Source organism: Mastigoproctus giganteus, chromosome 1, assembly GCF_048544385.1.
Source record: "Mastigoproctus giganteus isolate SK-2022 chromosome 1, ASM4854438v1, whole genome shotgun sequence".
NCBI lineage: Eukaryota > Metazoa > Arthropoda > Arachnida > Uropygi > Thelyphonidae > Mastigoproctus > Mastigoproctus giganteus.
In genome coordinates this window covers 216,639,801-216,664,028 of record NC_143575.1, presented here as the reverse complement: position 1 = coordinate 216,664,028, position 24,228 = coordinate 216,639,801, and the positions used below count along the sequence as shown (strand labels likewise).

The 24,228-nt window shown below is 36.3% G+C and overlaps 1 protein-coding gene across 1 annotated transcript in view; it reads left to right on the top strand.

Annotated features, from left to right (window-relative positions):
• LOC150091523 (pyruvate kinase PKM-like) overlaps positions 1 to 24,228 on the top strand; it is a 182,660-nt gene that overhangs the window by 23,186 nt on the left and 135,246 nt on the right. The window lies entirely within an intron of this gene.

The window sequence follows — 24,228 nt, the reverse complement described above, 5'->3', positions numbered from 1 at the left end:
GATAGTAGCCACTGGCAGAGGTGAAAGAGATTCTTGCACTGCTTCTATTAGAATGAGCAGAAGCCTGAAAAACAAGATGCATGGTATTTCAGAGACTGCTGGGAGCCATTGCGGTACAAGTAAACACATGGGTTGTGTTAGGGTAGCTAAGAATAGAAACAGGTGCAGGTATACTTGCGTGTACACCAATGCTAGGAGTTTAGTAAATAAATTTGATGAATTTGAGGTATTGCTCAAAACATCGAAGGCAGATATTGTTGGGATATCAGAGACGTGGTGTCACACAGATATAAGGGATGCAGAACTGCAATTTGGGGAGTACAACGTCTACAGAAAGGATAGACAGGATAGGAAGGGGGGAGGGGTTATGCTATTAGTTAAGAAACACATAAAAACCAACGAAGTGAAGCCAGTCGACATCGCTGGACAGTGCAGTGTGGAGTCAGTTTGTTGTGACATAAACATTGGGAGATCAAAATTGAGAGTAGGAGTGTGCTATAGGCCTAATGACTCTGATGAGTATAATAAGGAACTGTACAGGGAAATAGAGTGGGCCAGTAAATCAGAGTGTCTTATAATGGGAGATTTTAATTTCCCAGATATTGACTGGAATTTGGGGGCTGGTTACTCACACACTAGCAGGGCTTTTGTGGATTTATTGGATGATTGTTTTCTACATCAGCATGTTCGGGAGGCAACTAGAGGGAGTAATACTCTTGATTTGATTATCAGCAGTGATTCTTCATGCATTAAGAATCTGCAGATAAATGAACCACTAGGTGGCAGTGATCACAGTGTGCTGAAGTGGGATTTACTCAAAGAGGTAACTACCATTAGGGGTAAAGGGAAGGGTTATTGCTTCCGTAAAGGCGACTACGATGGACTGAGACAGTATTTAAATTCTATACAGTGGGACCAACTGATGATGTTACCAACAGCAAATTCAAAATGGGAAGCATTCAAAGAACTTATCTTGGAAGCTACTAGGCTTTACATACCAACTAAGAAATATTGTTCAAGGTTTAGGCCAAAATGGATGTCAGATGAACTAATGAGGCATATGGCAGAGAAGAAAAATGCATGGGATACATACAAATTAACACATGACACAGAAGCCTATGATAGATACAAGTTGATATGCAACCAACTTACAAAGGAGGTTAGGCAGGCGAAGGCAGATTACGAGAAATCCTTGGCAGGGGATGCAGAGAGAAACAGCAAAGAGTTCTTTACTTGTGTAAACTCTAGAAGGAAGGGGATGAATCAGATTGGTCCACTTGATATTGATGGGTCAAGTGTTGATGATCCTGCTCAGGTAGCTAACAAACTGAATGAATATTTTGCATCGACATTCACACATGAGGAGTTATTCAGCGAGGGGAATGCCAGAGGTGTATTCAACTCTAGCAGTAAGCTACAGAATCTTGAAATAACTGGGAGTAAAGTGGAGGAGAAACTGTTGAAGATAAACACAAGAAAGGCACCCGGGGTGGATGGGATCTATCCAGTTGTATTGAAGGAGGCGGCAAAGGAAGTGAGCAAACCCTTAGCCATAATTGTGGGAGCTTCCTTGGACTCAGGGGGGGGGTGCCCATAGACTGGAGATGTGCAAATGTGACCCCAATTCACAAAGGAGGATCGAAGGCTGACACAAGTAATTGTAGACCTGTGAGCTTGACTTCTGTTCCAGGAAAATTAATGGAGGCACTGGTTAAAGAGGCACTGCAGGATCATTTAGACAAGACTTCAGTTATAGCTCTGACACAGCATGGTTTTGTTAAGGGGAAGTCTTGCCTGACCAACTTGATTGGATACTATGATGCAGTCACAAAAAAACTGGATGCAGGGAATAACTTTGATATTATATGCTTGGATCTTAGAAAGGCTTTTGATACTGTTGCACATGGAAGACTGCTACACAAATTGGAGCAGTGTGACATTGGAGGCAAATTGCTGCTATGGATAAAGGGGTGGTTGAGGGGGAGAAGACAGAGAGTGGTAATCAATGGACACTGCTCATCGTGGACTGATGTTATTAGTGGAGTCCCTCAGGGCTCAGTGTTGGGTCCATTATTGTTTTCTGTATTTATAAATGATATTGATGATGGTATATCGGGCTTAATGTCCAAGTTTGCAGATGATACAAAGGTTGGCAGGGTTGTCAAGGACACTACTGACACTATGCTGCTGCAACAGGATCTGGAAAGGTTGAGCAGATGGGCTGAGAGGTGGCAAATGAAGTTTAACATTGACAAATGCAAAGTACTACACATGGGAAACAGCAACCCCAGAGCAACGGTATCAACTCTGTGGTACTACACTGACAGTGGTAGAGAATGAAAGGGACTTGGGGGTGGTTGTGCAGGCAGATATAAAGTTCTCTGAGCAGTGCAGACGGGCTGCAAGAATAGCTCATGGAGTATTGTCAATGATATACAGGAATTTTTCCAGCAGGGATAAGGAGGTGATTATTCCATTGTATAAGGCGATGGTCAGGCCACACCTAGAGTACTGTATACAGGACTGGAGGCCTCATTTCAAGAAGGATGTAGAGCTGCTGGAACGAGTACAGAGAAGGGCAACAAGATTAGTGAATGGAACAAAGGGGTGCTCTTACGAAGAAAGGCTTAAGTTTTGCAAATTACAGTGTCTGGAGACTAGGCACCAGCGAGGTGATCTGATAGAGGTGTATAAAGCCTTGAATGGTTTAAGCATGCTCAATGCTGATGGGATTCTTCCTCTAGCTCAGAAAAATCACCTGAGAGGGCATAAATTCAAATTGAGGAAAGACAGATGTAGGATAGACGTGCGGAAATTTGCCTTTAGCCAGCGGGTTGGTTGGTGGAACAGACTTCCATCCCTTGTGGTGGAGGTTGATAGCCTAAATAAGTTTAAGGCTCAGCTGGACAGGTATTTTGAACGAACAGAGGGGTGAAGTGGAAGTGGGTTTTTTTTTTGGCTGATGCTGCATAAGCTTGCTTTCTTGCATCAAATGCCTCTACTAATGCTAATAGGAATGAAAGTGTCACTTGAGCTTACTTAGCTCTAGGTCTTTAACTCTGAGGCTGTCTCTGCCCCCCCCCCCCCCCTCAAGAAATTGTTACACTTGTTACGAATTGGGGTCTTTTAAACCCCAGTTTAAGAAATCTAATAGTATGCCTTCCTTTATGAAAGGTACTATTTTCCTGGTTAATGATGCTATCTACTTTGCAAAATTAAAAATTGCCTATTGATAATCGCAAGAGTTATTATTATTTTTTTAAATTCACACTTATTCTGGTTTGCTTTCAATTTTATGTTGGTTTTTGGAATAAGTTTCCAATAGAAAATTTTTCTTGAAATTTTGTTAAGTCAAATACTTAAAAAAAATATATTTTTACAATTTTTTATATTGTTACAATGATTTTCAGCAATACAATTTTCAAAAAACAATCTATTATGAAGAGTGTGCACTTGTTTTCTGTTGCTTGCAAGATAAGATACACCACTTTGACACTACTTTTTAAAAAGTTATAAAGCAGCTGCCAATAGAGTTTTTTTTTTTTTTTTTTTTTTTCCTTGAAATTTTGGTACAAAGTGAGAAGATGCATATCCAAAAAAGGTGCTGTTGTCTACACTTTAACTCAAGATAAAGGATTCTAGGATGTTGTAAACATAAAGTATGTAGAGTGTGTTTCTCTCTCGACCAGATTCAAAATTATGATAACCTGTTCACTCTTAATATAGCCAAAATCTAAGATACACTTTTTTATATAAAAGCATAAACATAACATTTAATAGCCTTTTGTCTGAATTACAGCCAGCTTGAACAAGCTGCATGAAATAAATGATTAAGTTAATTTTTTCACTCCATTTCATACAAATTAACTTTATAGGCATGTAAGTAATGCACATTGCATTACTTACATGTAAAATAAAATTTTACTTTACTTAGCTTTAGGTCTTTAAGTAAAATAAAATTTTACTAAAGTAAAATTTTATTTTACTTTAATGTTTACATTTAAAATAAAAATTTTAAAGCCCATAACTTAGTTTTTAAATTTATAATTTCCTTAAGTTGTTAGAATCTCATAACCACTATGTACGTGGTAAAACTTTCAACCAACTAAGTGGATTACTATGAGGTGTGCTGAAAATTAAGCAAAGCTATATCTACAATCTAGTCATTACATCATAGCACATAAGGACTCCTTAAAATATCATCAGGAAGTTGATAACCTAAATAAATTTAAGGTTGATCTGGACATGCATTTCAGGCATTTGGAGTGAATGGAGGGGTGAAATGGGAAGGGTGTTTTTTTTTTTTTTTTGGTTTTTTTGGCTGATGCTGCCTAAGCTTTGTTTTCTTGCATTGTATGCCTCTACTAATGCTAAATACAACTGTGAAATACAGCTTTATTAAACTACTTTATAAATTAAGCCAATTTTTAGTATAGTGGTTTCTCCAATTCTCTTTAACATCAGTTTTTGCAATTATGATGAAGATTGCCAACAGATGAATTTACTTGAAATTTTGTTAATAGATGCAATACATACTGAAGAAAGTGTGTGTGTGTGTGTGTGTGTGTGTGTGTGTGTGTGTGTGTGTGTGTGTGTGTGTGTGTGTGTGTGTGTGTGTGTATTTTTTTTTTTTTTTTTTTTTGCATGCATAGAAACCGTCTAATTCTTTTATTTTTCTGATGTACAGAAGTTGGTGCATGCAGCCACCTTAACTGAGTGAATTAGTCATGACTGCACCCTACCTAGCATGTTGAAATAATCTAAAAAATGAAGTAGCTCCATTCAAAAGCAAACTTTTGTTAAGGCAGCTCACGCTTGTTTACATCAAGAATTAACTAAAAAGGCTACTATGTTCTTGACTGCACCCTACCTAACATGCTGGAATAATCCAAAAAATGATGTAGCTCCATTTGAGAGGCAAACCTTTGTGGAGGCAACTCACTTTTTTACATCAAGAATAAACTAAAAAAACTTAATAGCATTTCATACTTGATCCTCCATTTTTCCTGTGTGTGTGTGTGATAATATCAAAGAAAACACTGAAATGTATTGGAAGTCAACGCTGTGTGGATGAAGTTAATGAAGTGGGAAATTTCTAAACTTCATTTATTGTCTTGGAGAACCCACTTGCATACTTCAGATTAAAGCTCTGGAGACTCTCTTGATCTGTAACATATTTTATTTCCTGCAGTTAGTTTTGTAATACAGTTTATGGCTGATGCTTTAAGATGTTTTAAGTAAAATTTAAGTGGCTGAGAAATTTTTTGCTAAAAAGTTTAGAAATCTTTTTTTTTAGATTACTTTGGAAAAGTCTTAGTGATTATCCCTGGAACATGTCTTTATATGAAAAATTAGACTATGAAATATTCTAATTAACATATTAAATTTTTAATTAGACTAACTGCAAAGTGAATTAATTTCTGTTGTTAAATAAGTATTGTATTAACTTAATAATAATAGCAATAAGAGTTTTTAATTGACAGTACTCACCTTAATTGATCTGCTTAGTTATATGGTATTGAAGTGGAAATGAAGTTTAAAATATTGAAATAAATAAAGATGGAATTGTTAAATTTATTTATTTTAAACTTCATTTCCACTTCAATACCATGTAACTAAACAGATCAATTGAGGTGAATACCGTTAATTAAGCTCTTATTGCTATTATTATTATTATTAAGTCAATTACATAATGGTACATTAAGAAGCCCTATAAATCAGCTAAGTATTGTATTAATTACATTGGCAATTTAAGATATAGAAAATTTCCCTTAAGGTTTGAATCATGTTTCAGCAATTTGTGCATTTTATATTTTTGAGAATATTATCTTCGATTTCTCCACTGAATATTCCTAATTAATGCACAGTTAGTAAAAATTTAGGAATTAAGTTAAACCTAATTATATACACATGTTGAATGACATCTGCCACATAAAATTGATAGTGGGCAAGTGTACATCATCTGGAATAAAACTGTTGATGTGTATTCTTCACATTTTATGTAGTAGTACTCCTGTTAGTGATACACTGGTGTCCAGTTGCACGTGTTTGTTGAAGCATCTGGGTTTTTGTGCATTTCACTTGCTGATAGTCTAAAGGGAATTTTAATTTCAAAAATTAATTAAAAATATATTTTTAATATAAACAAAATTAGTTAATGTATGCAGTATTACATTTCAGGTATGTTAGCAAATAGTAATAATTCATGATTTATGAGTGGCATTTGAAAAGTCTGCAGTCAGAGTATGAAGGGTTTATTTAAGGAGTCTGGTAGCATGTTTTTGACACAGTCCCCCTTTGTAGTCAATACACTTTTGTCACTGATGCCAATGTGTTGATTCCAGCTGAGTTCTCTTTTGTCTCCAGGAATACATCCACTGCAGCAATGATGTCACTGTCAGTGGGAAAATGGATGCCAGCCAGGTATTTTTTCAAATTAAGAAATAAGTGAAAGTCTGACTATGCTAGATCTGATAAATATAGGAGATAGTCCAAGATTTTAAAGCTGCGCTCATGCAGTGCAGCAATGGCAGTGACAGACTTGGGAGCAGGTACTTGATCCTGGTGGAGTAAGACTCCTTTGCCAATTTTTTTTTTTTTTTTTCAGTGTTTGTCACGCAAATACCTCACAAGCTCTGCGTAATATGCTCCTGTGACTGTCTATCCTTGCCAAATAGTAATCCACTAACAACACTTCATCGGCATCCCAAAAAGAAACTGATGCCATCACCTTGCCAGCAGAAGGAATAGACTGGAGTAGGGAGGAGATTAACTGTCCACTGTTTGACTGCTCCTTTGTTGCTGGCTGAAAGTGATGGACCTTTGTCTCATTCATGGTCACAAACCTTGCAGGTAAAGTTGCTGGATCTTCTTGAAAATGATGCAAATATTCACTTACCAGTTCTTTTGTGTTTTTGATCTGCTGTCAACAACTTAAGGACCCGTCATGCTAACACCTTTTTCATAGAAAAATTCTCTCTTATGTGTTACACACACATTCAGAACAGATGGCCCAGATTCTGGCAGTGTACTAAACTGTCACCTGTTGATCATTCATCATTAGATCATGCACACTGTCAACTTATGGAATGTGGTAGACATTGCATGTATTCCCATGGCATGAGTAGGTAATCTTCCAGGCGCTCACTTCCTCATTTAAATTCTGCTGCCCAATTCTTACCCATGAAATAGGAAGAAAACATCCTTCCTAAATGTTGTAACCATATTCTCATGAATTGGCCGCACAGTGGCTGATTTTGTCTTTCTTTCCCTCATTCTTCTTACAATTTTGTTGACTTCAGGACCTGTAATTAAAAAAAAAAAAAAAAAAAAAAATAGATGTTACTGAAACTGCATGAAACTTGCTGAGTTACTTTGAAATGTTATAAATTAATTGCAAAAATTTTAACACTCTACCATTACCCTTTCACATTCAGGCCACAAACTTTTCACGTGCCCCTCATATAACAAAATAAGTGAACCCATCAACATGGAAATTTCTTACAAAGATTCCTAAAATCTTCTTACTAAGCATAGAAATTTTGAAATGGATTAGAGCACCTGTTCCAAATTTATAGTAATACAGTCGATTCCGGTCATTTGGGACACATCGGGACTAGTACATTTTGGCCCGATTAAGCGGATGCCCCAATTATCCGAAGTTTCATGTAAATAGTTAAAAATAAAATGCCTCCCCCCCCTTTACAATTGGTTCACTGTACAATCAAATCACGTTATGATGGAGTCACCATTGTAAAGTACCGTTCACTATACGATGTGCAGTAAGTGCCGGTCATTGTGATCATGTTTGTGAATTGAATTTTAATTCTATTAAACAGAGATTCTAATTAGCAAAAATAGGAGGAATATTATCCATAGGCTATAAAAGTAAAGATATATTAAGTACAAATTTACCCTTTATTACCTTACCAATTAAAAAATTAAATGATACGTGAAATTCGGAAGAATATACGTGATAATCGGAAGAATTAATACGTATTGTAATATGTACATACTAACTAAACTAGTTGACATTTCTGTTCACTGTCATTTGTGGGTGGGGGTTAAAATTTAAAACAGTAAAAAGATAAGCAATAACAAAGAACAAGGCACACACAAATTGCAAGCAACACGATACGTGCAAGTGAGAACGGAGTAACAAATTACGAAGCTTTAAAAATAGGAATGAAGAGAAGATTATGAAAATTATTTTTTTTATATGATTGAAGATTCCATGGAAGTGTAAACACATTTTACCATAATAACCCAGCTGTCGGTATTATCGTATTATCGCAAATTCAATAAGATCGAGTTTACTATCGGTTTATGACAGATTTCACTAACACAAAAGCCCAATAAACAGGTGACTGCTAATTGTTTTATGGTTGTGACCTCCAGAAATCCGACCGAACTACGTGGTACGGTCGGAGACAATCGTAGGGTAATCTCCAGTGATGTGGTCTCCTGCCCCGATGAAACGGCATGCTGTCCCAATTAAGCGAAGTAAACTCTGGCTGTTTTCTCGATTGGGTTCTATTTTTTAAGATTTTCCCCAAATAAATGGCTGCCCCGATTAACCGGTGGCCCAAATAACCGAAATCCACTCTATTTCTACTTGGGGAAACTGGGGGAGGGAATGCTATGAAATCAGAATTGAAATTTGAACCATACCAGGGACCGACGGAATATGTTAAAAATTTGGTAGCAGTCCACATTTTCTTGTTGATTAATGTCAAAACATACTTTCGTTTATGCTAACTTTTTTAGGTGGGAAGGGAATGAGGGCAGTGAAATTGTAACTTGACCTGAAATTTTTCCAAAGGTCAATGAAACCTAGTTTGGATATTTGGCCTTGATCTGACTTTTCATTCTAGAGCATAGATTCTCACGTGTGGTCAAATGTGGCTACCAGATAACTTTCATAAATATCAAATTTTTTTTTATTTATCAAATTTCAACATTAAAAAAAATGAATTCATTAACAATAAAATATCATATGGATTTTTTAAAAGCGATATTCAATGGTACAAGACATGATTGTTCATACAGAGTACTGGCGTTTTACTAAACATGCTAGATTTATTTTTAATACTGGCAAAGATTTGCCGATATTTGTTGGCTCTTCTTTTTCTAAGCCACAGAGGATGCTGACACCCGGCTTTAAGCTAAAAAATAAATAGCTCTAAAATTGACTACATAAAAGTTGGATATAAATTTTATTAGTTTGAATAGAAATTGTGGATGTATTAATTTTATTCCCTTAAATTTATTAAGACGATACTTTTCAACATTTTACAAGAACTTGCAAATGTTAGATATAAGCAATGCAATGTTAATAGTAGTTGCATGCTTCTAAGTAAAGTTATTTTCAGTGAAGTTTGTTCTTTGTGGCATTTGTCTTATATTATCCCCTCAGTTATTATTACCTGTGTTTTCTTTCCTTCTCTTGTCTTATTTTCATTGGGTATATATTTTGATGAAAATTGAATACTTCCAACTGCTAAGGTGATGCGCCTCCGTAGCCAGGTGGACAGGAGCAGCAGTGCATAGCACACACTTCTTGATTAGACCGGGGTTCAAGCCCATGACCACCACATATCCCTGGAGCAATATGGCCTTAGTTGCTAATTCTCCTAAAAACCAAATAATAACAAAATAAATAGCTAAGGTGATTGGAGTTTTTCTAGTAATTTTTTTTGTTTGTGAGGGTGTTGCTTCATTAATGTAAGTCGTATTTATTTATTTTATTATATATTTTTATTCCTTATTAATATCTTCAGTATGGATGTAAGAAAATCTTTGGTGAAAAAAGAACAGAAGATGAAATTTTGGAAACTGCAGCTAGCACAAGTACTGAAAGTGATACAAGTATTTCACAGCCAGCACCGAAACTAAGCCGAAATTTTTAACAAAAATAAAAACTTTTCGTTGAGTGGGAAGAAATGTATTTAATTATATTAAATGAAAATAAAAAATATGATGTAACTGAGGCCATTTCTACAGCTCGTAAAATGACTATTCCTCAAATTAAATCTTACGCTATGCAGCATTATTATGACACTCAAGAGGTAGAAGTTGAGAAAAAATGGCGAACTCGCATTTACACCACAAACTTATCGAAAATGTTAAAAAGGATATGGCTTCCCGAAGGAAACATATGACGACTTTCCCCTCAAGAAATGAAAAATTTTATTTAGGACCTTTGAAAGTGAGTTTTTTGATAGAAAAATATCGCAAGACTTTTACCAAAGGTGAATTTTTGAAATCGGTTGTTTTGGCCATAGATCCTGAAAATTAAATATTTTGAAATATGGCTCTCGGTAATGGTTCAATTCAACTACGAATTAAGGAATTAAGTGTGTTTTTAGGCAAATAAGTGAATCAATAAGAGTTCTTTTTATAGTTTGTGTAGAGCACTATAACAAAATTAGCACTATAAGTAGCACTATAACAAAAACCAGTAAAATCCTGATATGTGAGAGATACTTTGACACTGATAAAACTAAATTTGTTGAAAAGTTGTCTTACTTCGTTAAAAGAATGTCCTAATGTAGTGAATATTTATAATGCAATTAAAGATTTAAAAAAAAAAACTTAATATTTCCACAAATAATTCATATGCTATAACCACTAATGGTGCAACTGTAATGAAAAGTGAAAGAAATGGTGTACTAAGTTTGCTTAATAAACAGTCCCAATGAAATATTTTGCTTACATGGTATTGTTCATCAAGAAGTGCTCATCAGCAAAACTGTAATTAGGTGCATGGATGATGTGGAATTGACAATTCGAAGAGTTCTAAATGCAATCAACACAAGTGTGTTATTAAGTAATTTTAGTGTGTTATACGACAATGAGTAAAAGCATAACGTATTACATAATTGTTTTTTGTTGCCTTTACTATTTTATTTTAATAATATGTTTTGATGTATTTGTATAACTTTTTTGCATTTATTATTTTATTTTAATGTTTTGGAGTATTATGTTTTGTTGCGTTTATCATTTTATTTTAATAAATACTTGTTTTTTGCATGTTTGTAGATCTTTATTACTATACATTAGATTACCTGAAGGTTTATTACTATATTATAACCCACATAATTAATAATAAAGATTCTATAATTATTTCTTCGTATAATTCGGTTACATACGGAAAGCAAATTTAGAAACTTAAATACCACGTAATGGTGTTTGACTACCCATCCAATATTTTTTAATTTATTTTTATATTTATTAGTTTAATAGCAAAGTATTACAGTAGTTACAATTTTACATGATAATATTAACAAAACTCAAAAATATGTTTCTCAGCCAACTTCAGGATAGAATCTTAAATTGCGTAATTTCTTATTATTAGTTACAGTTTTTACAGTTACTTTATAGGAATTTTATTATTATTATATGTTATATGCATATAAATTCCATCTAACTATCATTGTTATGGTAAATGTCTTAATAAAAAGGGAATTGTGCGGCCACCAGCTAAATCTCAGCCATTTTGGTGGCCACCAGAAAACACTTGAGAACCACTGTTCTAGAGTAATTGCTTTATATATATTTTTGAAAGTTTATTAGAATATACTTTCAACAACACGTATGCTAAAAATGTGATATCAATTGAACTTTTTGTTTTTTAATTAAGTAATGTTAAACATCTAATAATATACATTACATTACAATTTATGTAATGTATGCAGTGTTACATTTCAGCACATTCTATTTTTTATTTAGAGTTAATGGAATTTGATTATTTTTCTGTAATTAACTGAAGTGAAAAGTAGTTTTCTCCTTATTAATTAATTACTAAGATTATAACTTTATAGAACACTAGATAAAAGATTATAGTTTTACATTCTCTAAACTTAGCTGTTCAGTTTAATTACAACTGTATAATATTTATTATTATAAATATTATAATAATATTTATAATTATATATGCATGTATGCTTGCATGTATACCAATGCTAGAAGTATAGTAAATAAATTTGATGAATTTGAAGTGTTGGTCAAGACATCAAAGGCAGATATTGTTGGGATATCGGAGACGTGATGTCACACTGATATTAGGAATGCAGAATTGGAATTTGTGGAGTACAATGTGTACAGAAAGGATAGACAGGATAGGAAGGGAGGAGGTGTCATACTGTTAATTAAGAAAAACATAAAATCAAAAGAAGTGCATCCAGTTGATATAGATGAACAGTGCACTGTTGAGTCAGTTTCGTGTGACATAAGCACTGCGAAAGCAAAAATAAAAGTAGGAGTGCATTATAGGCCTAATGACTCAAACGAGTACGGTGAACAATTGTATAGAGAAATAGAGGGGGCTAGTAAATCAGATTGTCTTATAATGTGGGATTTTAACTTCCCAGATATTGACTGGAACTTGTGGGTTGGTCACTCACACACTAGTAAGACTTTTGTGGATTTATTGGATGATTGTTTTCTGCAGCAGCATGTTCGAGAGGCAACCACAGAGGGGAATACTCTTGATCTGGTTATCAGCAGTGATAATTTCTGTATTAAGAATTTGCAGATAAAGGAACTACTAGGTGGCAGTGATTACAGTGAACTGATGTGGGATTTACTTAAGGATATAATTACCATCAGGGGTAAAGGAAAGGGTTTTTGCTTCCATAAAGGTGAGTACAGTGGTCTCAGGCAGTTTTTAAATTCTGTACAACTGGATCAACTGACGATATTACCAACAGTAAATTCTAAGTGGGAAGCATTAGGAATTAATCATGGAAGCTACTAAAAGTTTCATACCTGTGAAGAAATATTGTCAAGGTTTAGGCCTAAATGGTTATCAAATGAACTAATGAGACTCTTAACAGAGAAGAAAAATGCATGGGATGCATATAAATTATCAAGCGACCCAGAAGCCTATGGCAGATATAAGCTAGTCTGTAATCAAGTCACGAAGGTGGTTAGGCAGGCGAAGGTAGATTACGAGAAATCTTTGGAAAAGGATGCTAAGAAAAACAGCAAGTATATCTCTACTTATATAAACTCTAAAAGGAAGGGGATGAATCTGATAGGTCCACTTGATATCGATGTTTCAACTGTTGATGATCCTGCTCAGATAGCAAACAAACAATGAGTATTTTGCATCTACATTCACACAAGGAGTTATTAACGTTTGAAAATGGCAGAAGGTTATCAAATTGTAGCTTAATTATTTTGTAATAACTGAGAGCAAAGTGGAGGAGAAATTGTTGAAGTTAAACATAAGAAAGGCACCTGGGGTGAATGGTATCTATCCAGTTATATTAAAGGAGGTGGCAAAGCAACTAAGCAAACCCTTAGCCATAATTATGAGAGCATCCTGGGACTCGTGGGAGGTCCCCACGGACTGGAGATGTGCAAATGTATCCCCAGTTCACAAAGGGAGATCGAAAGGTGACACTAGTAATTACAGACCAGTTAGTTTAACTTCTGTTCCGGGTAAAATAAAGGAGTCACTGGTTAAAGATGCATTGCAGGATCATCTAGACAAGACTGCAGCAATAATTCAGACACAGCATGGGTTTGTTAAGGGAAAGTCTTGTCTGACAAATTTGATAAGATATTATGATGTGGTTACAAAGGAACTGGATGTAAAAAATAATTTTGGTATCATATATTTGGATTTCAGGAAAGCTTTTGGCACTGTTGCGCATGGAAGACTGTTGTACAAATTGGAGCAGAATGGTATTAAAGGTAAGTTGTTACAATGGATAAAAGGATGGTTGAGTGGGAGAAGACAGAGGGTGGTAATCAATGGGTGCTGCTCTTCATGGACTAATGTTATTAATGGACATCCACAGGGTTCAGTGTTGGGTCCACTGTTGTTTTGTATATTTATCAGTGATATTGATGAAGGTATATCAGGCTTAGTGTCGAAGTTTGCAGATGATACAAAGGTTGGCAGGGTTGTTAATGACAGTAATGTCAGTGTGCTACTGCAACAGGATCTAGAAAACTTGGGCAGATGGGCTAAGAAGTGGCAACTGAAGTTTAACCTTAACAAATACAAAGTACTGCATATGGGTAGAAGTAACCCCAGAGAAACGTACCAACTGTGTGGTACTACACTTAAGGTGGTAGAAAATGAAAAAGACCTGGGAGTAATTGTGCAGTCAGATATAAAGTTTTCTGAGCAATGCAGACAGGCTGCCAGGGTTGGTCATGGGGTTTTGTCAATGATATATAGGAAATTTTAATAGCAGGGAAAAGGAGGTGATTGTCCCTCTGTATAAGGCAATGATCAAGTGGCAGTGATCAAGGCGTGGCCTTGAGTACTACGTACAAGTCTGGAGGCCTCATTTTCGGAAGGATGTAGATTTGCTTGACCATGTACAGAGAAGGGCAACAACATTGGTGAGGGGAATGAAGGGATCCTCTTACCAAGAGAAGCTTAAGTTCTGCAAATTGCAGTGGCTGGAGACTAGGCACCTGTGCGGTGATCTGATTGAGGTATATAAGGCCCTTGAATGGGTTTAGCACGCTGAATTCTGATGGGATTCTTCCACTTGTTCAGATTACGAACCTAAGGGGGCATAAATTCAAATTAAGAAAAGACAGATGTAGAATAGATGTGTGGAAATTTGCCTTTAGCCAGTGGGTGGTTAATTGCTGGAACAAACTTCCATCTGTCGTGGAAGTTGATAGGTTAAATAAATTTAAGGAGGAACTGGACAGGCATTTGGAGGGAATGGTGTGATTTTTTTTTTTTTTTTTTTTTTTTTTGGCTGATGCTGCATAAGCTTATACACTTGCTTTCTTGCATCACATGCCACGACTACTACTATTACTCTCCTCCTATAAACTTCTAAGCCTCTTTTCTCTCTTTATATCATAAGCAACACAACATCCATAAGTCATACTATTAGTTTTAAACTTGGACTGCTTGAAGCTAACAGTACTGTATTAAAATTACATTTAATCTATGAATTTCTTTTATACAACTTGTATGGAAAAAAAAATAACTGGATTTTTGTTAATTCGATTTTAAAGAAATTTGGAATGGCTCAACAAATTTTAAAAGGCCCAAATGTAAAATTTCATGAAAATCCATCCAATGGGTTGCACCCGCTGTTGCATGCAGGTGGATGGATGGACATGGTGAACACAATAGGCCTCATGCATATACAGGGTGTCTCAAAAATATTGGTACAAACATTTAGGGGAGGTAGGTAACATCTAAAGGAATGTGAATCGCATAGGAAACCATAACTGGAAATGTCACGGGAAAGTAGTAGCAGAGGCACAAGAAGCAGAAATGACACAAGACAGTAATTAGTGGCAAACATTTATTTGACATAATATTAACAATGGAGTACAAGATGGATACATTTCATGATGTTACAACAGATGTTCGAAGGTTCCACCATGAGACCCGATGCATGCATAATACCGACGCAGCATGGATTGGCGACACGGTCGAACACTCCTGGAGTTTCTTTGACAGTAGAAGCAGCGCATACGAGTCTTGCCATGAGATCCATTTCCATCTCCACAGGCGATTCATACACGATAGATTTGAGGGCCCCCCACAGAAAGAAATTAAGGCTCGATAAATCAGGTGAGCATGGGGCCAGGCAACTGGTCCACCACAACCAATCCATCGACGTCCAAAATGCCTGTTCAAATGGTCACGAACACACCTTCCATAATGGGCATGCGCCCCGTCATGTTGAAACTAAATTTTGCACCTCACATTTGCTGGAACATCAAGTAACCCTGGTAGAACTTGTTCAAGAAAGATCCGACATTTAGCGGAGTTCATGCGGGATGGTAACAGGTATGGACCGACTAAGCAGTCACCGACCATACCTGCCCACATATTTATTGCGAAGCGATGTTGTGCCACATGGGGTGCACACCATGTGGGTTGTCGTGAGCCCACACATGAGCATTGTGCTGATTGAATAAGCCTTCCCGAGTGAAATAAGCCTCATCTGTGACCAAAACATAGGCTGGAAAATTCAAGTCTTGAACACTTTCTTGGAAAAGCCACACATGCAGCATGATCTTGGGGAAGCAGTAACTGAACCCTTTGGAGATGAAAGGGGGTGTAAGGAATCGTTGTGCCAGACATGCTGTACACTGCAGCGAGACATTCCTAAGGCAGAGGCAACGGCACGTGTGCTGGTAGTAGGATTATTCTGGACGGCATTCAACACACTTTCTTCCATTGCGGGAGTTCGTGTTGAACGTGGTCTACCTGCATTACTCCTGTTACCTCTAAATGACCCATAATCGCACAAATTTTGATGCACACTTGCAAACAAACGGTGGTCCGGTACATGTCTGTCTGGGAAGCGTTCTCCATAAATTCGTTGAGCGGCTCGTCCATTGCCCTCTGCTAATCTATACACTAGGTGCATGTCTGCCAGCCCACAGTTCGTATATCGATGCATGCTCTTCTTGCAGCAACTACTGCTTGAATGAGTAAACCAGAAATTTTCCCTCTTGCGAACTGATGAACAGTGCTGTGTACTGACTTACGGTGACGTTTCCGGTTATGGGTTCCTATGCGATTCACATTCCTTTAGATGTTACCTACCTCCCATAAACGTTTGTACCAATATTTTTGAGATACCCTGTATGTTAACTTGCCTTAAAATGGATTTTTCAGAGTTGTATTCAGAAAAGATTGAAAATAAAGGCGGCATCAAAAAATTTAATTTTGAATTATTTTTTGCTGATTTTTCAGATGCACATGTGCATAAATAAAAATGAACAGTCCTTTTCATTATTACTGACAGGTTAAAAAAATTAGTAATTATGAGATATTATAATTTTCTCATTATTAAAAGTTATTAGTTCACCAATGGAATGGAATTGAATGTTTAAACTTTAATTGGAAATTTATTATTATTGTTTGTTGATTTGCCAACTTTTATTAACAGTAATAAAGATTGGTAAGTATTCTAGAAATTTGGACATCCAGTAATGTTCTTGTATCTATAGAAATATCTCATCTCACACTGTCAAAAGTGTAATTGTTAAAAAAAGAGATTAATGAAGTCTAATCACAATTTTAACAGAGCATGGTTCATAATTGTTCTGATATTAGTATTAGTAATGGCCATATGGTGCAAGGAAGCCTAAGTTTATGCTGCACCAGCCAAAAAAAAAAAAAAAAAAAAAGGAAGAAAAAAAAAAGTAAAATAAATAAATAAAGAAACAAACAAATTGATAACCTATGCATTTCTCTCCACCCATAGATAGCTGACCTTTGAATTTTTCCAAGCTGTCAGCCTGTACCACCCCATGTAGATAACTTATTCCAGTAATTTATAACTCGCTGGCAAAAATAAAACTTCCTGCAATCCAGTCTAAACATCTCCTACTGTAACTTGAATTTATGGCCCCTAGTTCTAGAATCATTTACAACTGTGAAAATTTCATCCTCATTCATTTTATTTTTGTCTCTCAGAGCCTTAAACATCTTTCAAGTCTCCTCTAAGGTGGCTAGTGTCCTAGCTGTGGAACCCACATATTCAAAGTCTTTCCTCATATGGATACCCTTTTGCCAATCTCACCAGCCGAGTTACGTATCTTTGGACCCTTTTAAGAAGCTCTGTAATTTTTAGGTACGGTCTCCATACTTGAACACAGTATTCCAAGTGTGGTCTAACAATAGCCTTACATAATGGGATTATGACGTCCTTATCTCTACTAGCACATGTTCGATAAATCATCGATAGGACACCATGGGCCTTCCTTGCAACCTGTCTAAAATACTGGGAGAACTTCACGTCTGACTGTAACTTAACTCCCAAGTCCCTTTCTTCCACTTAGTTCAACTCCACCATGTGTAAGTCATTTTAGGGTTACTGTTCCCCAATGCTTGGTGGTGATCATTAACTACTCTACCAATCTTTACATTATCTGCAAATTTAGACATCATGCCCTCTATCCCTTCATAAATGTTATTTAAGAAGATCAAAAACAATAGTGGTCCCAATACCGATCCCTGGGAACCCCACTTCTTACATTAACCCAATCTGAGGAATAACCATTTATCGCAACCCTCCTGAAGCTAGCCTGCTATCCATCTAAGTATATTTCTTGTGATTCTAACCTGTTTCAGCTTATAAAGTAACTGTTCATGTGGGACTAAGTCAAATGCTTTACTGAAATCTAAATAAACAATGTTGTGTGTTTCTAAATAGTATTATTATTGGCAACATGATGCAAGGAAGAAAAAGTTTATTATAGCACCAGGCAAAAAAATGCTTATTCCTGCAAATAATTTGCCAAAACTTTTAATTTATTTAAACTACCCATTTCCACAAAACTGGGAAATTTTCGAAGTTTCACAATTAGTTACTCTTTGATTAAATGCAAATTTCTGTACATCCATTTTGCAACCCTTTTCAATTTAAATTTTGCTGCTTTGTGTCTCATTTGAAAAAAACAGATGCCATCAGCATTTAGTTTACTTAATTCTTTTAAAGCCTTATACACTTCAACTAGGTTACTACATAGATCCTTTCTGGAGATTTTGTGTTACTGAACACTAGTCTTTCCTGATAAGAATATCCTTTTTTGTCGCATATCCTTGTCAGTCTTCTTTGGACCCTCTACAACAGATCTGTCCCTGCAGTGAGGTTTCCAGACCTGCATGCAATATTCTGAATGTGGCCAATCATTGCCTTTATGCAATGCTATAATCACCTTTGTCTCTTCTGACAAAATTCCTGTATATCATTGACAGAATCCCATGAACTGTTCTAGCAAACTTTTGCACTCTGGAGAATTTCACATCATGCTGTTAACAGTGAAGTTAACAATGTGACAATTAAGAGGTAATTCAGAAAGCTAGAATCACCTTACAGTGGTAATGGAAAAACCCAAAGTTAACTCTGAAATACTATTTAATAAACAGATTGGCACAGCTCATGCTAGAACGTAAATTGTATGAATTGGACTTGGACATTTGCAAAACGATTGAAATAAGACAGTGTCAAGACAACGACGGTGACCTTGATGAAGCATGCAGTAATGACCTGCATAGCCTTGTAATGCCAATGCAAGAAGAAGACCCCTTTCAAAACTTTTATGGCCGACCGGGCTAGCCGGGTCGGTAAAGTGCCTACCTAGCAACCCAGAGGTTCGAATCCCGCCTCGGGCTTGGATCAAAGTACTGGAAAAACCTTGGTAGGTGCATTATGGCAACAGAAGCTGATGCGCCAACAACTACCAAAAAAAAAAAAAAAAAAACTTTTATGATCATCCAAACAGTGAGATGAATGAGGATCTTTTTCTGTATCAACTACATTAAGTTTGTTGCTACCCAAATGTTTGTTATTCTGGGATTGTTGCTACTTAAATGCAGCACCTAACTTTTATTAATGTTAAACTTCACTTGTCACATTTTAGCCCATTCACTTAGTTTATTTAAGTCTTCTTGAAGTATCATACCCTGTTTACTGTCATTAACTACTGTGCTCAGCAAATGTAGACATCAGATTTGAAATACCTACATCAGTGTCATTATTAGGTAAAGGTAAACTGCAGCCATTATCAGTCTACTGCAGAATGGAAGCCTCCTCAGTGATTCATGTTGAGGGAAATGGACCATAATCTGCCATGCTGGCCCAGTGTGGGTTGGCAGATTGACAGCGCCTCCGTAGCCAGGTGGGAAGGAGCAGCAGCAGCAGCAGTGCGTAGCACACTCTTCTTGATTAGACCGGGGTTCGAGCCCGTCACCACCAAATACGGAGGATGCGGAAAGGTCAGGGAATGACCACCGCATATCCCGGAGCAATATGGCCTTAGTTGCTAATGCTCCTAATAACAACAACCTAATAGTTGACAGATTGACCGTATATTTAGCAGTCACAGGCTTGAACTCTGGTCTACTCAGAGCATGTGCTACTGCACTCGCACTCCTTACTACCTAGCTATGGAGGTCATTATTAGGTATTTAGCATAATTTCACCATAATATACCCATTGCTTCACCATAACTGTCCATCTGTTTGTCCACATGTAATAATTTGACTTCCAGTGCATAGATTTTCATAAAATAATATATATTTGGTTCTTTTACAAACATCTATTGAGCCATCCTAAATTTCATTAAAATTAGACCATTAGAAATTTGGAATTAGAAACATTAGAAAATTGTTATTTCATGCTTATATCGAAGACTATCCATATACCGTATTATTAATGTCGTCTGACAACTTCAGTTAAAACTAAATGAGTTGTGGTTCCCAAGTAAAATTAAATAAAAACCTGACTGTGCCAATCTGTTTATTAAACATAGTATTTCGGAGTTAACTTTGGGTTCCCCATTACCACTGTAAGGTGATTCTAGCTTTCTGAATTACCTGTTAATTATCACACTGTTAACTTCATAAATTTTGTTGGTATTCCAAAATATCTAAATTAAACTGAACTCTAGTTATTTGGAGAACACATTTTCCTGTAAATTTACTTTTGGACAAACAGTCAGTGGAGCATTATACCTTCATGGGGCCCAAGGCAAAATGGAATTTGGGGACCCCATATAAAGAAAAAACTAATAAAGAACATTTTTGATTTCATTTTATTGTGAAAACAATACAAACAAATTATATGACATAAGAACTAAATATAAAATTCCATCAATAGGTAAAACCATTTTTGAAAAAAACATAATTTTCAAATTAATCTTAAAGTTCATTGACCTTGGCAAGTAGAAAGTTCAGTTCCCAATAAAAATCACTTAAAAATATTAGTAAAAAAACAGCAATGAATTTTTGAAACAGTAATTTTGGTGACCCCCTCTGATTGGGGCCCTAGGCAGATGTCTTTTGCCTATAGGATAACATTCCATTGCAAACAGTCATATAACAATTTAACTTGAATTAGCAGTTCCTTTAAGCCAAGATAAGCATTCTTTAAGCAATTAATGGGGCCATCTCTAACACAGTCTCTCCACTCTCTGTCCCATAGGAATTCTGTTTTTGTTGCATACCTTTTCTATAGATACTTCTGCGTGCACTGTTCTTCAGAATTGGCTTCAATAATTCCCACTCTCTTCCAAACCAGTTCGAACATGTGCTGCAACTAGTCAGCATCCTTTTACTGTCCAACTTCAAACACACAGAATTATATTTTCTTTTTCCTCATTTATTCCTTCAACTTTAATTTCCTGGAACAACCTTCCTTTATACATATTTCCTGAAAATTACAATCTACAAAAATTCAGGTCTAATGTCAACAAGTATCTTCTTTTATCTCTTCAACCCATACATGCTACTAAGTACTATAGGTTTTATGCTTGGGGCTTTCTTAAAAAAAAAAAAAAAATCACGTGTGTACCCTGTACACAAGAAAGATGTTTTACGTATAAACATCTTTTGACGACACCTACTAAATTTCAAACAGCTAGAACCGAAATAGTGAACAATCTCATGTCCGCTACTTACTCTACCGAATCAATGTTAATGATAAATAGGATATACATGCCCGCTGCTTACTCTACCGAATCAATATTTAGAAGAGGTTAGGCCAATAGCCTAATTACCCATTTGATTGTAGCCATTAGTTGAATAGTATGTTTGTTACAATCATACTATCATGTTACTCTGGCATTCTTTGTTGCAAATTATACATGCAGCGCTAAAAGATCTGCAAGAAACAACAGTATACATGCATAATATGCTATTGAAACTGACTGGGCTCAGGATCTTTTTTTTTTTTTTTTTTTTTTTTTGTTAGTTATTGGCGCATCGGCTTCTGTGGCTATAATGCACCTCCCAAGGTTTTTGCAGTACTCTGATCCATGCCCGAGGCAGGATTCAAACCCGCGACCTTTGGGTTGCCAGGCAGTCACTTTACCCACCTGGCTAGTCCGGTCGGCACTCAGGATCTGAACAAGTACAAGTGCAAGATGGTAACGCTGCACATTCTGTTTCACAATGAGGAAACAGATACTGTCAGAGATGAAATATGTCAAGATCTATGATGACAATGAAGAGCTCGTACTAGATCATGAATTGGACTTGGACATTTGCAAAACAGTTGAAATACGTAAGACAATGTGTCAAGACAACAACGGTGACCCTGACGAACATGCTGTAATTACCTGCATAGCCTTGTAATGCCAATGCGAGAAGAAGACCCCTTTCAAAACTTTTATGATCATCCAAACAGTGAGATGAATGAGGATCTGAAGCTCGCAACGCTCAACCCACTCAGTGCAATTGCAAAAAATGCAAAAACTTTATCACTAACGAGGACTTCTGCAACTTAATGAGAATGGCCAATGACAAGCAAAAGATTCTTCTCATACATGTAATTTGGAGTCTTATCTCCCACTCATGACCTGATTCAAATATTCTTGACTGGCCCAGCTGGTTGCAGAAAAACATTTGATTTGCCTCTTGATGGAAATATACAACCGCTTCAGTAATACAGATGGGTACTGTAATGCCTACATTACATATGCTTCAACTCGTAAGGCTGAAGCATATCCAAGATTACTACCCTCAAGATATCTATTTCTCTGGTTACTGAAAGGTTTCTGTCACAAGTAGCAGTGGTTAGCCCAAAACTACCTAAGTGGTATGCTTGAATCAAACTTTTTTCTGCAACCAGCTTGTTTATGCCAGCTCTGAGCATATGCAAAATCACCTCCCATGATCCTTTGCTTTAAATGCTTTACTTTAAATTTTGCAAGATATCCATTTCTCTGGTTACCAAAAGGTTTTTGCCACGTGTGGCAATGGTTAGCCCAAAACTATCTAAGTGGTATGCCTAAATCATAAATGTTTTTCTGCAACCAGCTAGTTTATGCCAGCTCTGAGCTCATCCAAGGTCACCTCCCCTGATCCTTTGTGCAATCTCCTCTCCCGACCCCATTTTTTGTTATGAAAGGGAAATGGCATCAAATGTCATTTCTGCATTGCAAAATCGTGACATTGATTTTACTACCGTCCGAAATTTAGTAGGTTTTCGCCAAAGGTGTTTACACATGAAAAAAAACTTTAAATCATCTAAATTTGCCAACTTCATTAAACATGTTCCACTTCAAAAAAAGTGTTTGTTTAAAAAGAATGATTTAACTTTGACATTATGAATGGATCAGTCCTTTGAAAAATTAGTTTGTTGCAAAGTGTATTTAGCTGCTGGTTAGATCATAATACTGGATTCAGTTTTTTTATCTGTAGGGAATCATTATCTAAGAATATTTCTGTCCGTAACTTAGTTCCATTGCCATATAAAAGCATAATGAACATTCCAACAAGGCAAATGTATTTAGACTTAGCTTTGATCCTCTTGCTTTTCCTTGTTAATAATCTAAACCAAAATCGTTAATTCAACTAACCTGGCAGATAGCAATGAGGGAGTCTGAGTAGTGTGTGTGTGGGTGGAGAGAATTTCCAAAGCCACATTATGTTAAGGAGCTGTGTATATTCTTGTCATGTATATGCCATATTCAAAAATTTCATTATTTCATTAACATACCCCCCCCCCCATCTCCTGCCTTTTCTTTACTATAGAAAGCATTATGAATAGTCAGACTAATAGAACAAACTTATCTGCAAAATGATCTAAACCTTCCAATCACTTCCTCATTCATTACACATACGTGGTCTCAATTTCAGTAATGTCCATTTCAACTTGCAGTCTGCCAAGCCCCACTAACTTTTTTTCTAACAGAATCCCAATTATCAGTTGATTTAACTGCAACTCATCTCAGTTGTCCTAATTATTTGCTGTAGATTCCTTTAGCTTTGGCGCCTTCGTAGCCAGGTGGGAAGGAGCAGCAGCAGTGCGTAGCACACGCTTCTTGATTAGACCGGGGTTCGAGCCAGTCACCACCAAATACGGAGGATGCGGAAAGGTCAGGGAATGACCACCGCATATTCTGGAGCAATATGGCCTTAGTTGCTAATGCTCCCAAAAACCAAATAACAAACAACAACCTTTAGCTTCAAAGGTGGCACTTGTGCACATGGCCACTCTGATATTCCCTGTCAGAGATTTAATAATCTAGAATCTCCTCTTTTGGTCTTTTCTGGCTTGAAATCTCTCTACCGCATTCTCTCAAATTCATCTGTTGTGTCTATCTCCCAATTCCACTAATCATTTGGAACTCTTTGATTTCCTTTCTTTGAAACTCTACTTTCTGCAGTTACCTATATTTGCAGAATATACTTTTTAAGGGGTGGGGGAAAGACTCTTAGTTTGGCTAACAGTTATTCAGTATTAAATAAATTTATAAGTGAAAAAGCTCTAG